At 35.0% G+C, this 19,699-nt stretch overlaps 1 long non-coding RNA gene across 7 annotated transcripts; it reads left to right on the top strand.

Annotated features, from left to right (window-relative positions):
• The first annotated feature begins 2,811 nt into the window (after positions 1-2,811).
• On the top strand, positions 2,812-17,674 carry LOC110007846 (uncharacterized). 7 transcript variants are annotated; one of them, XR_016059807.1, is made up of 8 exons: positions 2,818-3,244; positions 11,694-11,834; positions 12,475-12,534; positions 14,806-14,970; positions 15,081-15,547; positions 15,631-15,794; positions 16,172-16,401; positions 17,189-17,674. It is a non-coding gene; the product is annotated as an uncharacterized LOC110007846 (long non-coding RNA). The 7 variants fall into 7 exon arrangements; XR_016059806.1 differs by having other exon boundaries at positions 2,812-3,244; positions 11,694-12,534; positions 16,273-16,401; XR_016059805.1 differs by having other exon boundaries at positions 2,812-3,244; positions 11,694-12,534.
• Positions 17,675-19,699: the final 2,025 nt, after the last annotated feature.

Genomic DNA, 19,699 nt, shown 5'->3' with positions numbered 1-19,699 from the left:
ACCCTATTTTTAACCAAACGATGACACAACTTAGATTAGCACCTCGACCAGTCAGCTTGTCGCTGGGATAGTTGGCATAATTTTAAAGTGGCTCCTTGGTGCACAACTTGGAATTGCGCTTAAGACTTGGAAGCCAGGAACCAGTACGTGATTCGAAGTTATGTGCTTGTGCGCAACTTCAAGTCGAGCTCTGATCTAGTGTGCCATTCAAAGTGGCACCCTGGTGCACAACTTGGAATTGCACCTTAAATTGGAAGCCAAGAACTGGTGCGCCATTCAAAGTAGCACCCTGACCAAGCAGGGTATAGATACATGTTCATTGAAGCTTGAAGTGATATAGATGTAGGTGTGATTCATGTTCTTAGCCCATATCTTCGAAGGTTGAGTATCTACAGATGCCTCTCTTTGTCATTGGTTAGATGGGGCCTAATTGATGACAAAGACAAAATAATGCCAGTCTTTTGAAGCTAAATGAAGCATTTCAAAATTTAACTAAGAAATTAATAATGTTCTTGTGCCATTTGAATGGAAAAAAAATGGTTTTGATGCTTGATGTATGGTGATCAAGTACCATCTCAGAACTTATGACGACTTTCTAGTCTTGTCAAGATTTGTCATGTGGCACTCGAAGACCAAATGTGGCACTTTTATATGGAGACCAAACCATCCTAATGCTTATGACGACCCCAAGGTCCCATCAAGACTTGTTGTGGTACTTGAAAATGAACTATGGTGTTTTTTACATGGTGACCAAACTACCCTGGAGCTTACGACGACCCCCACGTTCCATCAAGATTTTGCAGTGCATGACAACCAATTGTGATGCGTTTTACATGGTAACCAAACCATCCTGGAGCGTATGGCAACCATATTGTCAAGATTTTGCAGTATTTGAAAAATGAAAGTCAGTATTGAATTGTTGATGTGGGATTTAAATCTTGTCATATTGATCGAATATTTAATTTATCTAGCATAGTGTTTTTATTTTTTGGGCAGAAGTTTGGGTGGCATCTCCAATAAGGCAGGCTATTTTGAATAGCGCACAGACAAGGTGCCACTTAGAATATCGCTTTTTTTAGATGGGGCTCAATCGAGGGCGCTATTACAAATAGCGCCTTGAATGGGGCACGACTTCAAGTTGCACCCTCCTTTATTTTTGTATCTTTATAAAACTGAATGAGGGGTTGTTTTTGGGTTCTTTCTCTAACATTGTTTCTCCTTTTTCTATTCATAACTTAGTAGCCTTTGAGGAAATGACATTTGGCCCAAATATAGCGGCTTTTGATGTTCCCTCACTTTCACGACTCTGGAGAGCAAGCATATAGTTTATACCCTTCTCCATGACCATGTAACCTCCCAATCCATCTATTTCTTTTGTTGTATTTTTTTATTAAATTTATAACTTAGAAATTTTTTTTTGGGGTTTCAGTTGGCATGCTTATTAATGCTATATTTGTATTTATTATGCAGCGACCACCTCCTAACCTTTATTTTAAGAGTTCTAGTGATGATTGATTGAGGGAATGGGTGGATGGCATTCAGCCATATCATAGTAGGGAACTCTCGAGAGATGGTTTGCTACACCTTTTATCGCTTGTTAACAATTTTTAAACTGACATATGATTAAGGCAATATTTAAGGGAGGGTGTCCCTACACCTCTACCTTTTGTCTAAGGACTAGTGAATTTACCGTTCTAATTGAAGAGGTCACAATAATATTAGGTTTAGATTATAATGATGATATCTTTCTTCCTCAGTTAAAACATGATTACCAAGGGTATGTTGAAGTATTCGTGGGATTTCGTATGCAAAAGTCCGTTAGCAATGGGGGAATGGTAAACCTAGAAACCCTAAGTAAGGAATTTCATTCTAAAACCCATTGTGGTGATTGTGAGCATTATGATGCTGCAGTTGCCTTTTGTTTAATTGGGGAGCTCTTGTTTTTCAATAATTCACATAAACTTGGACAAGTTAGTGATGGTTTGGGACCCTTGGATTCAATCTATTTATATACGATATGACCCTTTACAAGAGGATAAGGCTACTGCAAGTGATACGTGGTTGAATTTTTTGTCAGAACATATGTCACCTTCATTTTATGAATCTTTTTCAGAAGATAAGATTTCCGCAGATGGTAGAAAATCCCCAACAGACCAAGAACATAAGGTTAGGGAGTTGGATGCTAGGATTGAAAGGTACGGGGAGGGCATTCACAAAATTGAAATTGAAGAGGGGTATTGGAAGAAAGAAGCTTCTCAATTGAAAGAGGTATAAGGCCAAGAGATTTCTGAAAAAGAAAAATTGAGGAAGGAATGTGACATGGTCATGAACAAATTAAATGAGTCTAATGATGATTAACCTCCTTTGTTGGGCCAGATGAAGAGGAAACTGAACGAGAGAGAGCCACAAGCGAAACGGGCTTCATTCATTGTTTGTAGTGGGAGCAATTGAAGGCTTCAACTATTATCAGTATTATTATATTTTTTCTTCTTCATATTCCTTTTTTTTTTTTTTTTTTTTTATAATTTTGGATAGTAAATCAATTCTTTTTTGTTTTTGTTAATTTTGGTTGATTGGAATGAAATGGATTGCAATAATAATGATTTATTATTATTATTATTATTATTATTATTATTATTATTATTATTATTATTATTATTATTATTATTATTATTATTATTATTATCTTGTAAATTTCAACTGATTGAAATAAAAAGGATCAAAATTATAATAAGGAATTATTTTTTATTTTATTAATTTAATTTTCCCCCTTACCTTCAAGTTCTTCTAAAGACGTAATAGATTAATTTAGCTTGAGTATTACCTTCAAGTTCTTCTAAAGACGTAATAGCTTAAAATACTCGAGTTTTTCTTTTTGGCGTCAGTTCTTTTCGCTCTCCATCGCTTCAAGCTTTATTCTTCGACATACACAATTTCTTCCCTTGCTCTTTCACTAAAAATCCCTTTTCTCCCTTTGCACAATTTCTATCCTTCCTCTTTGATAAGAACCTCATTGCACAATTTCTTCCCCCTCTTCACTAAAGCCTTATTTTTACCTTGGTATGATTTCTTCACTAGAAATCTTTTTGCTCCCCTCCACTTCAATACGATGTTTTCATGGTAACTAGATTGGTTATTGTCAATTGGGATGTACCAGTACTTTAGAGTTTGGCATCTTCTGAATGAATTTGCTGAAGAGATAGAAATCAAAGAGAAAGAAGGATTGGGCTTGTCATGGAGGGAGGTTTGGTTATCAAGTTCTCTCAAACCCCCTTTCTCCTTGCTCTTTTTTCTTGGCAATAAATCTTCAAAACTCCCAACATTGTTGCTGTAAATTGAGTTTAAGAGACAAGTACTTAAATTTCATGCTCTATGAATCATTTTATGCTTTACGCCTCTTATTGCCCTATAGCATGTTAATTCCCTTTTTTTTGGTGTGTATTTTCTTTCTCATATTTTCTCTCTTTGTATGGGAAACACAATATGAGAAAATTAGGTTAAATGACTCGAGTGCATGCATATTTATATAGCATTTTTTTCTCTCTTATTTGCATTGTGGTGAATGATGAAAACTTTCAAATGGGTTGGCTGGTTAGTAAATTCCATGTTAGGTCCACATAAAACTCTTGAGATCCTTGTTTACAGGTTGAATGTCAAATTGAATGATTGGGTAGGCTTTGTGGGTCAAGAGGAATTTGAGAGTGTGCTAATTGTGTTGCTTTACATGAGTTTAAGAATGTTACTTGTGAAAGAAAGACTTATGTAATTTTTTACCGGGTAATACTTTTTTTTTTTCTTCACCTCTTTTTTTTTTGGCAAAAAATCACTTACATGTGGTCTTTATTATAATAAGATAAATTTCAAAATAAAATCAATATAACAATAAAGCCAAGATTTTAGCAACTTGATGTCATTGAAACAACTATGCACTATGCTTGGGATTAAAAGATAAGATTGCAAGAAACAAAAGGAATAGTGTCGGATATTACCTCAACCGGGCTTATTACACCCCACACCGAGTCACCACCATGGCACGAGATCAACGGTCTAGCTTCAATCTCGAACCGGGAAAGCAAATTTCAATTAAGCCACACCAATGGAATATGAACCCCTTTTATCACAAACTCAAACCATAGGTGAATTCTCTTAGCAACTTAGTTTGAGAAAGATGAATTCTCTTTTTGCTAAACCCTATAGCCATAAATCCATATTTGAGAGATAGGAGAGAGAAAACTCCATAACCTAAACCCTTAGGTTCTTTCATAATGTAAGAGAGAGAGATCAAATATGAGAGAGAAAAACTTTCTTAAGAGAGATTTTAGGTAGAGATAATCCCTTTTTTATAAGCTTGAACAAGATTAGGGTTTTTTAGGATTTTCCTTGGCTTGCCTCTTCTTGTGAAATTGAACATAGACCGTTGATCAAAGGTGACTTGTGGGGTGAGAGATCTGAGTCATCCATTCCATAGATAAACCATCAGCATTATGGGAGGTGCATGGACCACTATCCCCCTTTCTTTAACCATTTTCTCATCGATAGAAATTAGATAAATTAAATCTAATTAAAATATTATGCATTCCATAATCTTTTACAAAATATTCCAAAGATATATCCAGTCAATATACACTTTCAATATTTTGTCAATATATGGTAAAAATATTCCAAATCTTATTTGACCACATGCCATAACATAATATTACCAAAACATGAAATAACTTAAATGCCAAGAAAGAATCCAATGGGTGGGGCGTGCCACTCATGTGTGGCACATGTGGACCCCACCCACTTGACACATGGTGGGTCAATGTGCACTATAGGCCCATCTATGATATTTTATATAATTTTAAATTATCAAAAAAAAATTCTAAAATATTATTTGAATTTTATAATTTTGTGAAATCAATATCTTCATTTTTAAAATTCTAAAACAATTATAAATAAAATATCAAATGACTCATAAAAATTAAAATAATAATTCTAAAATTATTTCTGTCAAAAAGCAAACATAATTAAATTAACTTGATGGGAATTGGATCCATATGGTTAAGGAATTTAATCTGCAATCATGGGGCACTCTACGTTCAACTGTGGACTACAGACCACACTTGCCTGATCGAACCGACCCAGTGTTTCTCATGACCCACAGTCCAAGCAGGTGCGCATTAGCGAGTCACCAAAGTCTGGCGGATGAGCCAAGGGGTCGCAATCCCAGTCCGTGGATTACAAATCCTCCCTTAGAGACAAGTCAAGGTCACCAAGACCTTATGCGACCACAGCCTAATGGCGTATAGGGGTATCTTTCGCACTTGCATACGCTGCACCCTAAAAGGTGGAATTCTGGCTTTTTCGATCGATCTATCGATATGTATGCCATGTGGTGGTACATGGATGAGGTTTTGGCCCCTATCTCTGTAGGTCACCATCACACACAAGGGTCACACAGTCCCTTTGCTCACTCATCCGGGTATGTTCTCTGACATTATCAAGGGCTAACCCATAAACCCTCATCAGTTTGTTCTTCATGCCCAAGTAATATGGGTTTTTTCCAACCGATTGGCCTAGATCGTTAAGTACAGATCGGTATCAGCAAACCATCATTTGCTTAGTATGGTCTACGAGGGACCACACTCCCACTGAATTCGTGTTCCACTATATCATTTCATTTTATAAGCACTCATAAGGCCTTTAAAGGCCACATAAACCCAACATATCCCACATGACTTTTGAATGCCTTACATTTTCTCTTTCTCACTTTTTCTTATTCACATCTCTCTCTCCCAATTACAATTTTTCTCAAGTAGTTTTACTTATTCTCTCACTACATTAATCATGGCTTTCGCCATCAATCCTTTCACAAAAGGATTTATAGAGGCAACAAATTTTCCTCTTTGTTGTTCGGATCTCATTCTAAAAATGATCGTAGCTTATCTTTCACATCGCATCGCGAACCATAGACATGTTGTCGTAAAAGACCATCACGTACCCTCATCGCATGGGGTCGTATATTTATGGGCTCAAAAGAGTTCTTTAAATAAGTTACTCCCCTTTATAGCCATACAACCAGCACCAAACATTTGGATTCCATGAGTGAACAATAGTCTGTTGTTCCATTTGGCATGTCAAATGCTAGCAGGTGCTCCCACTAGAATATTTAGTTTATTTGGATCTTGGTCTTTCTCAATCTCACCTCATTCCTCAGTTGATAAAACATGGTTTTATATACTTGGAGTTCTTATGGAAGCGTGGCTCCTTTGACACGCATATGATCAACGTGTTGTCGTAGAAATTCTTACTGCCTCGAAACGCACGAGGTGAAAGTCAAATCGATTAAGAAATTTCTTAATCCATACGGCCTCCTCGATCATCAAACAACATGCCACGTACTCTGCCTTTATGGTGGACAATTTCATCACATCATGTTTCTTTGATTTCCAAAAAACTGTACCCCCTCCAAGCATGAACACATATCCAGATGTAGACTTCACATCATCTGGATCTGTAAGATAACTTGCACCTGTATATCTGAATATCCAAGCAGTTAAAAAAATGTGGGACTGTAGCAGCTCCCACTCAATTATTGCACATACAACATATACATTCTCAACATTCTTATGCATATATCATGAGGTAGCATATGAAGTCTCATGCAATATGTAATTCAATACTCGTTGGTTTCACAATATGTAAAAATGTTCATGAACCATAAAGGTTCAACCACACTAGATATCTTGGTAGTAAATTCATACAAACCAAGTTACCTAATCAGCATAATATGTGTCAGGGAAGCCCATCATGATGGCATTCTTGCAACATTCCATATGGTTCAAAGTCTTAGGTAATCAAGGATTATAAATAACTAGAAATATGTATTTTAAAAAAAAACAGTGCATGATAGTTTTTCTCCCACTTTTATAAATATCTTTAAGACAGAATGTTTTTCTTTTTAATAAAAAAAAAAATTGACTTAGTATATATATATGCATTCACAAGCAATAATTATATAATAATATGACAGTTTAAAATGATTTTCATAAAGACTTAATGGACCTTGCAAGACTATGTGGTTTTCTCAAAACCATATCCATAAACTTAAGCTTTTCTCAAATCATCCAATTTAATTATAAAATACATGCTTAACCTTCATAAATTATTTCACCGCATTCACCTTTAATTTCCTACCAAGTCAAATTCATGGCCACAAAAACAAATCATATATACCACCTTATAATTTTATCCAAAATAAAGAACGATTAAATAATGTTTATTAAAACCTTGACAAAATACTTCCTTTTGATAATTATGGAGAATTTATCAAGAGATCATCATCACATACAATACATCATATTATAGACATTATTGAGAAGATGGTCACTAAGACCAAGTTCCATCATAACACTATCTTTGTGCTTATATATTTGAATGAACCACACCTATCTCTCGTGTTTCATTCTTAGGGCTCAAAGCCTTTGATCAAATCACATCTCCATGTGTATCATTACCTTAAGTAGTTCATACTCAAGTACAAGAAGGCGCAAAAGCACAAGGTATTCGAAACCGACACTTTCAAATTTGTTAGCAATTATCACTTAATGTCCATACACTTCATATATATTCATAAAACAATTAGCCAAAATATAACCAAAGCACATTAAAAAAAGTTATTGAATCCTCTTTCCCTAAATGACCTTTCCCTATATGACTTTACCATATAATGTGGGATAGATTTCACACCTCAAAACCATGTAGTGCGGTACCTAAGCTTTCTTGATTCATCGCTTTTACTTGTTTGGCAAGTTTTTGTGATCTTGGAAGTGTGCGTAATTGAAGAAACCAATATATTTTTATAGGTATTGTGTTTCTTTTTCTTTATGCTATTATCAAATCAAATACTTTTCACATAGAGTGTCATATATTGTCAACTCTGTAGTACCTCTCTCTGAAGTTTTATTATAATAAACCATACTCATAACACACTATAAAACAATTTTAAATGAGCCCTAAAAAAAAGGTCTTCATATTTAGGAATCCAAAGATGTGTCTTAACAAGCCACATCTTTTTAATTTACTGCAGAATAGAAGTTGAGCATCCCACGATAAAAATATGATATCTCTCAACTCATAAAGAGTTAATCTTCGAATCCTTTTGAGTATTTAAATAGACTTAAAAAAATATAAAATAGTGCTCAGTTCTATTCTTAAATCATATCATTTAGTAAATATTCATTTTAGTGGCATTTACGTCACAATGCAATTTTTGTAGTTGAAAATCAAGTTGAGCACCTCTTAATAAAAAATTTGTTTCTCTCAATCCTCCAAGAATTTCTTCTTGAATTCTTTTTGTTAAAAACTAGACTCAAAACCAAATCATAATATCATAGTTTGAATCCCAAATAATAGTTTCCTTCAGAGAAATAAATAAGTGACATTCACGTCACAAAATAAATCATACTGCAGAATTCTAGGATGAGCATTATCTAGTAAAATTGTCTTTTCTCTCTACCATCATGGAGTTTATCTTTCAAACAATTTTGTTTGAAATTAGACACATAATAGTAATACATATATTTTCACAAGCCTTATATCACTCTGTTAAGTAGGTTTGATAAATATAGTTATTCATGTCTTCAATGAAGGACATACTAAATTACAGAAAATTCAGGATGACCTCACTTCAATCCAAAATTTTTATTCCTCTCTTCCCATAGATATTTCTCTCTCAAATAAATTTTATTACAAATTAGACTCAAAATGGAAGTCTAAAAACTTAGTGTGAACCATAAAACGTTCTGTTAAGAATATAAATTAAATCTTAACTTCCAAGTCATGAAAATAATTTTTGTTGCAGAAAACAACACGTACGTATCCTTCAATAAATTGATCATATCTTTCAAACCACAAGGAATTTCTTCATGAAACATTTTTTTGTTTAAACATAGATTCAATTGTATGAGTCACACTCCAATTTCAGCTAGAAATAAAATCATATGATTGGTGAGAAAAATTACGGAACTCATGAATAGTTCCTGAATTTTGCATAGTCAGAACTGACACCCTTCATTGTTGAGTCCATAACTCTCAATTCCTATAGGATGTCCCATTGAAAGTTTGCAGGTAAATCCTACTCTTAAAAACATAAAAATATTACTAAAGTATGCAATAAAAAAATACTTCATTATATTCTTCATATCACTACTCCAAAATAACCAAGAATATTCATTATGCAGAGTGTTTTTTTGGTGTTAGAATATTTCAGTAATTCTTAACCGTGGGTGTATTTCTTGACCACAAATTTCATTAGCTTTCTTATATCTCATTCCCAAGCTAGATCTAAATTCAATAAAGAGAAAAGATAACTAATGACATCAAGTATCAATAGCTCTGATACCAATGAAAAAAAGACCTATGTGATCTTTTACTGTGGAATACATATATATATTTTTTTTTTCTTCACCCCTTTCTTTTTGGCAAAAGATCACTTACATGTGGTCTTTATTGTAATAAAATAAATTTCAAAATAAAATCAACATAACAATAAAACCAAGATCTTAACAACTTGATGTCATTGAAACAACTATACACTATACTTGAGAATAAAAGATAAGATTGCAAAAAGCAAAAGGAAGAGTGCCGGAGATTGCCTCAGCCGGGCTTATTATACCCCACACCTAGTCACCACCTTCCGATGGCGCGGGATCAACGGTCTAGCTTCGATCTCGAATCGAGAAAGTAAATTTCGGCCAAGCCACACCAATGGAATATGAACCCCTTTGATCACAAACTCAAACCCTAGGTGAATTCTCTTAGCAATCTAGTTTCAGAGATATATATTCTCTTTTTGCTAAATCCTAAAACCCTTAGCCATAAATCCATATTTAAGAGATAGGAGAGAGAAGAACTCCATAACCTAAATCCTTAGGTTCTTTCACAATGTAGGAGAGATAGATCAAAAATGAGAGAAAGAAACTTTCTTAAGAGAGAGAGATAGAAAGATAAGATGTAGAGATTTTAGGTAGAGACAATCCCTTTTTTATAGGCTTGAACAATATTAGGATTTCTTAGGGTTTTCCTTGGGTTGTCTCTTCTTGTGAGATTGAACATAGACCGTCGATCAAGGGTGACCTATAGGGTGAGAGATCAGAGCCATCCATTCCATAGATGAGCCATCAACATTATGGAAGGTGCATAGACCATTATCCCTCTTTCCTTAACCATTTTCCTATCAATAGAAATTAGATAAAGTAAATCTAATTAAAATATTATGCATTCCATAATCTTTTATAAAATATTCCAAAGATGTATCAAGTCAATATATACTTTCAATATTTGGTCCATATATGGTCAAAAAATTTTATATCTTATTTGACCACATGCCATAACATAATAGTACCAAAACATGAAATAACTTAAACTCCAAGAAAGAATCCAATGGGTGGGGCGTGCCACCCATGTGTGGCACATGTGGGTCCCACCCACTTGACACATGGTGGGCCACCCACTTGACACATGGTGGGCCCATGTGCACTATGGGCCCCTCCATGATATTTTATATAATTTTAAATTATCAAAAAAAAATTTTAAAACATTATTTGAATTTTATACTTCTGTAAAATCAATATCTTCATTTTTTATAAGTCCAAAAAAATTATAGATAAAATATCAAATGACTCATAAAAATTCAAATAATAATTCTAAAATAATTTATATCATAAAACAAACATAATTAAATTAACTTGATGGGAAATGGATCCATATGGTTATGGGGCACTCCACTCTCAACTGTGGACTACAGAACACACTTGCCTGATCGAACCAATCCAGTATTTCCCATGACCCACAGTCCAAGCAGGTGCTCATTAGAGGGTCACCAAAGTCTGGCGGATGAGCCAAGGGGTCGCAATCCCAGTCTGTGGAATACAGGTCCTCCCTTATAGACAAGTCAAGGTCACCAAGACCTTATGACACCACAGCCTAATGGCGCATAGAGGTATTTCTCGCACATGCATATGCTTCACCTTAAAAGGTGGAATTCTGGTTTTTTCGAACGATCTATCGATATGCATGCCGTGTAGTGGTACATGGATAAGGTTTTGGCCCTTGTCTCTGTAGCTCACTATCACACACAAGGGTCACACAGTCCCTTTGCTCACTCATCCGGGCATGTTCTCCGACCTTATCAAGGGCTAACCTATAAGCCCTCATCAGTTTGTTCTTCATGCCCAGGTAATATGGGTTTTTCCCAATCGATTGGCCTAGATCGTTAAGTACAGATCGGTATCAGCAAACCATCGTTTGCTTAGTATGGTCCACGAGGGACCACACTCCCACTGAATTCATGTTCCATTATATCATTTCATTTTATAAGCACTCATAAGGCCTTTAAAGGCCACATAAACCCAACAACTTGTATATTTAGTTCCATTGCTTTGATAATCCATTTCTAACTCGACTATCTCTCAATTCAAGTAGCGTAATTATATTACTATTGACTTTTATACAACATAAGTTGCACTAAGAAATGGTGCAGCACAAGGCGGTTAGCTATTAAAGAAGAATTATGCTAATACGAAGGCGATGCCAATTTTAACACCTATTTTCTCATATGCCTATTGTAACTTGTAAGGATACTTGCAAGACTTCACAAACTTGTGTATGCCTTCTTGATAATTTTTTAGCACACGTGTTATGGTATACAGTTCTTCGATCACCTCAAGGGGAGTAAAGGCTAGAGAAAAAGTTAAAATGATTGAAAGATGAATGAGGGCCTCGTTTTTTCATCCTTCTTAGGTCCAAAAGCAGATGCCACAGACTTCTCATTGATTCTGGCCCGCAAACGAGTATCCTTACACTGGATTCACCTTTTTGTTTTTCTTAGCTTGAAAATATATCTTGGAAATTTGGCCTTCTTCCATAATGTATAGTGTGCTTATTAGAAAATGGGGTTTGTTCTTCCAAGAATTGGAGTTCAGTATTTTATGCCATGTATCTTAGAGGTTGTGCGTGCTTCATTCGTCATCTTTTGCCATCTCAGTAAAGCTGCAGAGCACTGAATATCATTGATGTTATGAGAGTGCATTTTATGCATATAGCCCTAATCGAAGAAGGATTTGCCTTATAAAAGGGGATGAAGAAATACATGGTTTAGGTACCCAAGTGATGCCAGGAAAATTATGAAATATAATGTTGTTAGTGTAGCTCTCCATGGTAGACATTCAAGTTGCGAAATGTAATTCCTTGAGTAACTTGCATCAAATCATACTGATTTTTTATGAGATTGTCTTTATAATAGCTCTCCTAGTGTCGTTCTTGGCTTTTGTTCTTGAGTCACAAAGACTTGCAATTTCTGCCATCTTTCTCTCTGGGTAGTGTGATTCAGGAGCACCGTTAAAATTGTGTTCATCATTGTGATGTCTTTTGACTTTTTCACTATGTATATCAATTGAACTCTTTGACTAAACATTTTGTTTCTCTTTATAGAAGCAACCTCCTGCGAAATGCTCTGGAATGGAGTTATACCACTCCTTCCAGGAACCAAAAGTAAGCTTTCATATCTGCTGCACCAAAATTATCTTATATTACTCAGAACAAAGGGCTACTCTGTCTAAGCCCATGTCATCAATTCAATATGCATCAACCATCTTTAGTATCTCCAGGAGTGTGGGGTAGCCTTATTTTCTTGTTGCACTTCCTTTGATGAATGGGTTTTAGCATAATAAGGTGCCATATTATATGAGAAAATATGACTTACTGTAGAGCTTGCTGCTGTAAAGCCCATTATTCTTCCATTGTCCATATGCTTTCCTATTGAGGTCGAAACTCATGCCTAGTCGTGTATGTATCTTGTCTGCTCTTCTTTCCTTATGTCATCCTTTATGCTTCATAATTCGACTCTCTTTGTTATATTTTCTGTGTTAGATATGGGCACTTAGGAAACAAACACCAAATTTATAATGGTTTGCATAAGGTATCTATCTACGTTAAACAATCAAAGCAAGGCGCACCTCTCAATCTCGCTAAAAGATGTAGTCCCAGTGCTGGAAAATTTTATGGTGGCGTAAAAATCTGTTTCAATACTTAATTATAAAATTTAAAAGTCCATAAAAGGTGTAGATTGAAAAGATCTATAAACACTTAAAAAATTGGAAAATTGTTGGTGCAGATAATACAAATATTCTTTTAGAGGATTTAAGATGATCTATTGTAGAGTTTTTTGTCATCCGGAAGAGTTCACAAATGGTGTAGATCGAGAAGATCTATAAACACTTAAAAAATTGGAAAATAGTTGTTGCAGATAATACAAATATTCTTTTAGAGGATTTAAGATGATCTATTGTAGAGTTTTTCGTCATCCGAAAAACCATATCAATTGGATTTTTAAGATGCACGTTATTTTTACAGTATAAGTTTGACACATAAACTTTTTTTTAAACTCAAACTTAAATTCCATTTCTTCTTTTTTTTTTGGTTACTTGGGAAATATTGAAGCTTGTTTCCAACCAAAACTTGTTTCATAATTAGTAGAATTTTTTCATAGTAGTGATCATCTTATTGAAGCCCTAACGCATAAGAATGCAATTTCTGTAATTTAATTGTGCTACTTATGTAGCTTGTGTAATTTTATTTTGTTATACTAATTTTCAGTTTTCTTTATTATTCACATGGTGGCTTGAGTTTAAAGTGTGATAGTTAATTTGTAATTTTTCTTTTAAACTTGCTTGACTGCCATCTTCTATTTCCTAGTTCAGAGCATTAAAAAACTGATTGTGCAACGATCACTTCCATTCTTAAAAGTTTTCTTTTCTCGTTTTTTTTATTTTTCATGAGCTATACTGAGCTAGTTTCATCCTAGCAAGAGGTTATTGGATTTCGAATACTTGCCCAGTTCTTGAGGTGATGACACAGACCAATGTCCTTTGGATTTGTTGATGCCGAAGATCATGGAGGATTTAGAGGAGAGGAATATTGAAGGAAGCCAACTTGAGCATGATGAGGCAAGTGTAGGGATAGGGTCAGAGGTAGAAAATAACCCGTAGTGGTTTGACTAGCATCGCTAGTACATCCTTGAGGGTGTTTTGACGCTTAAAGAGCCATTTTAATCCATCCATATGGTAGAAAACCTATAAACACTTGGAGGAACTACGTCTTCGATTAAATAATTATGGGTTTGGTCTTTTCTGTAAGATTAGGTTCAGAAAAGTAAACTTAAGATTGATTGAGACCTGAAACCCATATCTTCCTATTTCCCATTGTAGAGGCTACCCCAACTTTGCAGGATGTGGTGAGAATATTGGGTCTAGATATCACAGGTAGATGTTTGCTTTAGCAACAATAAAGCAGCCCTAAGAAAAATTTAAGGATCTATTAGGTTATCAAAAAGCTAAGGGGGTGACATGTAACGTTCACTATGAGGAATTATTAAGTGTCTACAGACCCGATGTTAGGTCGAACGCTAAAGCGAAAAATGATTTTAGAATTCGAGCCTTTTTGCTAAGGCTTTCAAATCTACCTTGTTTGCTAATACCCAAGGGGGTAGAGTAAACTTACGTTACCTAAACATCCTTGACAATTTTGAGCAGCTAGGTAGTTATTCCTAGGGTTCAGTGATGCTCTGCCACTTATATAAGTGCCTCGACAATAGAGTCCTTACGGGTCATTCTTACCTTTGAGGGTCAATGGGGTTCTTCATGATCGACGTAACTAGTTTGCTTTCTCATATAACTCCCTTCAATTTTTCCTTTTCTTTTCTCTTTTTTTTTTTTTCCGTATCTAGGTTCATGCTTTGTTTTTTTGTTTTTGTTTTTATTACAGTTATGGAGCTTTGAGTACATTGCCATATATTGCACAATCCAGAAACGTGAGAACCGCGAACTTAGATCCTGATGTGCCTGGTGGAATGGTTGTGAAAAGAAAGACATGCCTGGATATACTTCCACAGTGCATCGGGATCAATACGACAAGCTTACTGAGGAGCAGGTCAATAATACATTTGTACTTTTCCATTTATTTACTAATTCATTTATCTTGATTGCGGCTTGTGATCTGTAATTTCTTTGATTTGGGTTGCTTCTTTTTTCTTTTTCCAGTTTACTTGGTGCCCTTACATTGACGAGGAAGACGATGATTTGGTGAGGACGACGCGTGTCTATCGGCGTGCCCAGGTTGATCTTATATTAGAAAACTCTCTGCAAGCCTATCATCCCAAACAAGTGTTATGGCAATTTGAGCTCACAAAAGAGGCCCCACCTTTTGTTCCCCATAGGGCCATTGATAAGATGAAGGGGGGACCTCTATATGCAGGTGAGCTTCAAAGGGCACGTGATAGATGGGTATGAGCATTTGAATTTTGTTTAAATGGGAAGGAAGGTGTTGGAGTGTAGGTGTTGGTTAGAGGAGGAAAAAGTGAGGAATCCCAAACTATTTTGATGCAAGCGACTAGGTGGGATTTGCACTCAAAGATAATGGTGCATAACTATCTGCAAGAGGATCCTAATGTGCTACTGGTTACCTGAAGAAGCGATCTCAAAAGGATGAAGGGTTGTGTCTTGAATTAGTAAGCTTCCTCAAACTTTAATCTAAGCAATTCTATGTTATATGTTTTAGGAATAGTTATGACAACTAGTGGTTATTTGACAGGGTAATGAGATGGAGTTTGAAACAGAGGGTTCACAAGAGATTAAGACCCTCCTGGAAACAACATTGCGAGATCCAAATGTTAGAGAGGAGAATGAGGCCCTTAAGAAGCACCTCGAGGATTGTGCCGGGCTCCGAGTGATTCACCCAATCTTGATCGATCATTGGTAAATACTCTCTTTCTTCTTCTCCATTTTTTTGAAGTGTTTAGCAAAGCTGGATGCCGACCCTATTCCCAAACTTCATTTAGGGTAGCGGTGGAAGAGATCAGTCCACCATAGTCTATTCGCGTAAGAGGCATTGTACTAAGGACCAAGCGCTTCATGATTTAGAAGCTCGTGACCATGCCAATTTGGTTAATGACAGAAATTAATTAGTTGTGACAATATCCTTGCTTGCTAAGGCACTTGATGAAAACCCGATTTATCATTGTATTATGAAGCTAATTATGATCTTATGCCTATGCTCATCTTTTCTATATGTATATTTGGTTTTTTATAGCTGTATATGAACTTACATGCATGTATATATTTCATTTTTGCAGGCCCTTAAGGATTTCTTAGATGTGCTATAGATGAAAATATTACCGATTCTCTTTCTTGTCTTCTTTTCACTTGTCATCATGACATATTGACTTACTTCTAGGCCGATTGTGAGATCGTGAGCGCGCACAATGGTTTGGAGTTGAGAGCTCGAGTAAAATCTTTGAAGACCCAATTATGAACCCTTCAAACCGATTTAGTTGAAATTGAGGCAAAATAGAGATGTCAAAAGGTAAGACTAACTACACGTTTTTTTTATATGGTTTCAACTAGCCGTACATTGGTGACGTGATAAGGCATTAAAAGTATCCTTTACGAGTTTTTAGATATAAGAGGAGACGATGGTGTTAACGAGAGAGAGTGAGAGAGGTTTAGGGAACATGGGAGAATGTAGGCGGCCATAGAGAGAACCCATAGGGGAAGAGCACAGTAAGCAGAGTGAGAAAAGAACTACTTGGGAGAGAAAAGCTAGTAAGGGAAAACTATCCGTATAGAGAGAAAACAATATTTAGAGAGAGAAAATAGTATTTGAGAGAGAAAATTGTAGTTAGAGAAAATAGTTTTTAGAGAGAAAAAATAGTATTTAAAAAGAGAAAATAGTATTTAGAGAAAAAATAACAATATAGAGAGAACAAACAGTATGCGGAGAGAAAACAATATTTAGAGAGAGAAAACAAAAATTTCGAGAGAACAATACTTAAAAGAGAGAAAATAGTGAGACATAGGAAGAAAACATTTTAGAATATGTTTATGAGAGAAAAAGAGAAGGTAGAGTTGAGAGGGGAATGAAAGAGTGGGAGAAAGAGAATAGTGAGGAGGAAAGGAGAAATCAGTTGAAGGAGAAGAGAGAGTGAGAGATAATACGCCCCTAGTGTCTTTCTTTTGTCAGCTATCGAGACTAGATTGGGCTCTCCTATTGCAATTTTTTTTCTAGAACTTTCTATTTTTGGTCTCCTCTTTTTCCTTTTTGTTATTTTTTTTTTGGTGCCATTTATTTCCTTAATCTTTTCTCCTTGCAGAAACTTCAAGGTTTGATGATGAAACATAAAGCAAGAAAGGGAAAGCTTCAAAAGAAAGATAAGAAGGTTGGTGAGCTATCCACCTGCTTAAAACTAATGAATCAGATGAGATATGCTTCCCTTGGTTCTCAGTCTAACAAAGCGAGTAATGAGTGTTCTCTAAGTGTGAAAAGAGCTGCCAATCCATCTAATAGTAACCATAGTGCTTCATGCCGGCGTATCGCAGAAGAAGGGGAGAACGAAAAGTAGTGAATCTTTTTCATCATTTTTTTTCCATCATAACTCGTTCTTCTCTCTTGCGTCTTTTCATTGTATATACTACTCTTTGTAGGGTGCTTCCATGATCTCTACAAAGAAGGGGCTTTTGCTTACGTAAACGTGATGCATTTCCCTTCTCTTTTTTTCTATATGGTTTTGTAAGGTGTTTCCGTCACCTATAAGGAAGGCATTTGCTCACACCAATGAAAGGAGTTTTTTTTTCTCTTATGCCATTGGATAAATTACCTAGGAGTTTTTTTTTCTCTTATGCCATTGGATAAATTACCTTAACGAATTTGGATCCATCATGTATATTGTTGGAATGTACAATCGAAGTATGTGGTCAGGAATAAGCTCATCTCAGGGTTTTAGAAAGCGTGTCATGGGTCAGATGCCTTTTTGACTTGTTATTTTGTAAAAACCCTTTTTATCATGGATGAGTGAGGTGTCATTCCAAAGTTAACGTTTATTTTATTTTTTTATATTTTTTTGTAATAAAAATATATTTATTAAGATATTTAAATTATGAAAAGTTTCAATATTGAAATACTAAAATAGTAGAATATAAAAATGTAAATTATGAAATGTTGAAAATTCAAGAAGTTGTTTGGATGGGAAATAGCAATGATAAAACGCTCCACACTCCTAAAACGTTGTAATAGAAAACCTCCCCACACTCCTAAAGCGTTGTAATAGAAAACCTCCTTCCCACCCCCCCACCCCCACCCCCACCCCCACCCCCACCCCTACCCCTAGCCCTACCCCCACCCCCATTCCTACCCCTACCCCCACCCCTTCCTTTTTTTTAAAATATCATCTCTCTGTCCTGTTTTTATCGAAAGGAATATAAATACGCTAGTATGTCATCATGCTATTCTCTTTTCTATATTCCATGCTAGTGTTATTTATAAACAATTTTTAAAATATCATCTCTCTGTCCTCTTTTTATCGAAAGGAATATAAATACGCTAGTATGTCATCATGCGATTCTCTTTTCTATATTCCATGTTAGTGTTATTTATAAACAAAGTTGATAAGATGGTCTTCACCACCTATCTCCTTAACTTAAAGTATCTTTTGCATGAGGCCATTAGTTTTGAACTAATACCACTGCTTTTTTAAATTAGATTGGAGAAAGGGATAATAATAAGGTTAGTGTGTAATACCTCTTGGCTGTCTCATGTGAGGAAGTGATAAAGAATAAATTTCCTACCTGGAAGATATTTTCTTGAACAACAAGATAAAATAAAGATATGTTGATAAGATTCCATTCCTAATTTGGGCATCACTCATAAAAAATTATTAGATATTTTTTAAGGAGAAAACTCCTGAGAACTAATTTAAAAATCCAAGGTTAAAAAAATGGTTGATTCTATCCGGATTTGCTTGATCCGGATCAGCAATTGGTGGAAATGTCTCGGATCTACTAATAAACAGGATCCGACAGTTTTTCTACAGGGAATCGCTTAATGATGTTACAAATCGGTGTCATGACCATAGTTAGCAAATCGCTGTTTAATCGGCATTTTTATGGAAACAGTTTTAAGCGACGACTTTTTGAAAAGGTTGGCAAAAAATCACGTAGTTTTCATGAAGCCGTTTAAAATGTGCTTTTTCATAATACGATTTAAATCAGGCAAAAAAATCGTATCTTTTTTACCTATATTTTTTTTTGAAAGATATTTTTTTTCCTATTTTATCTATTGCAGCCATTGCTACTTTCTTGCTTTATAAAACAATATTACTTAAAAAATAAATAAATAAAAACTTTTATCCCCACTGTGTTCTTCAAAGCCATAGTTGCATATTAATGGTATGATTTTTTTTTTAAAACTTAATCAAATAGAAGCAAATTTCCATTGTCTTTCTGAAAAATCATTGTGTAAATGAAATAATGTTTATAGCAAATAATTTTGTAAAGTAAATCATTGTATAAAGAAATCATATACATGCATATTGCTATGATTATTTGTGATAATTGTTTTTGTGAAGATACTGTTAATGGCACAAATTAAAGCTTAAAATATAGTTTTTTTTACCGATGAATGAGAAGCGGATAGTGTGACTACAAAACCAAGTAATCAATATTTTGTTTTTGATTGTGTAAACTGTAAACTTACAAGAGCAAGCAATTGTACATATAGGATTAGTTTTCCAAACTTAATCTTTCAGCTCTGCTTACTGTTTTCTCAAGAAAATGAAAAACCTTCATCAAACTATCCCAAATAAGAGAGAAAAACCTTCTTAAAACTA

Source organism: Amborella trichopoda, chromosome 7, assembly GCF_054954075.1.
Source record: "Amborella trichopoda isolate Santa Cruz 75 chromosome 7, AtrichopodaSantaCruz75HAP2 v2.0, whole genome shotgun sequence".
In the NCBI taxonomy this organism is placed as follows: Eukaryota; Viridiplantae; Streptophyta; class Magnoliopsida; order Amborellales; family Amborellaceae; genus Amborella; species Amborella trichopoda.
Note: the sequence above shows the minus strand (reverse complement) of the source record. Positions and strands in the feature narration are given on the sequence as shown.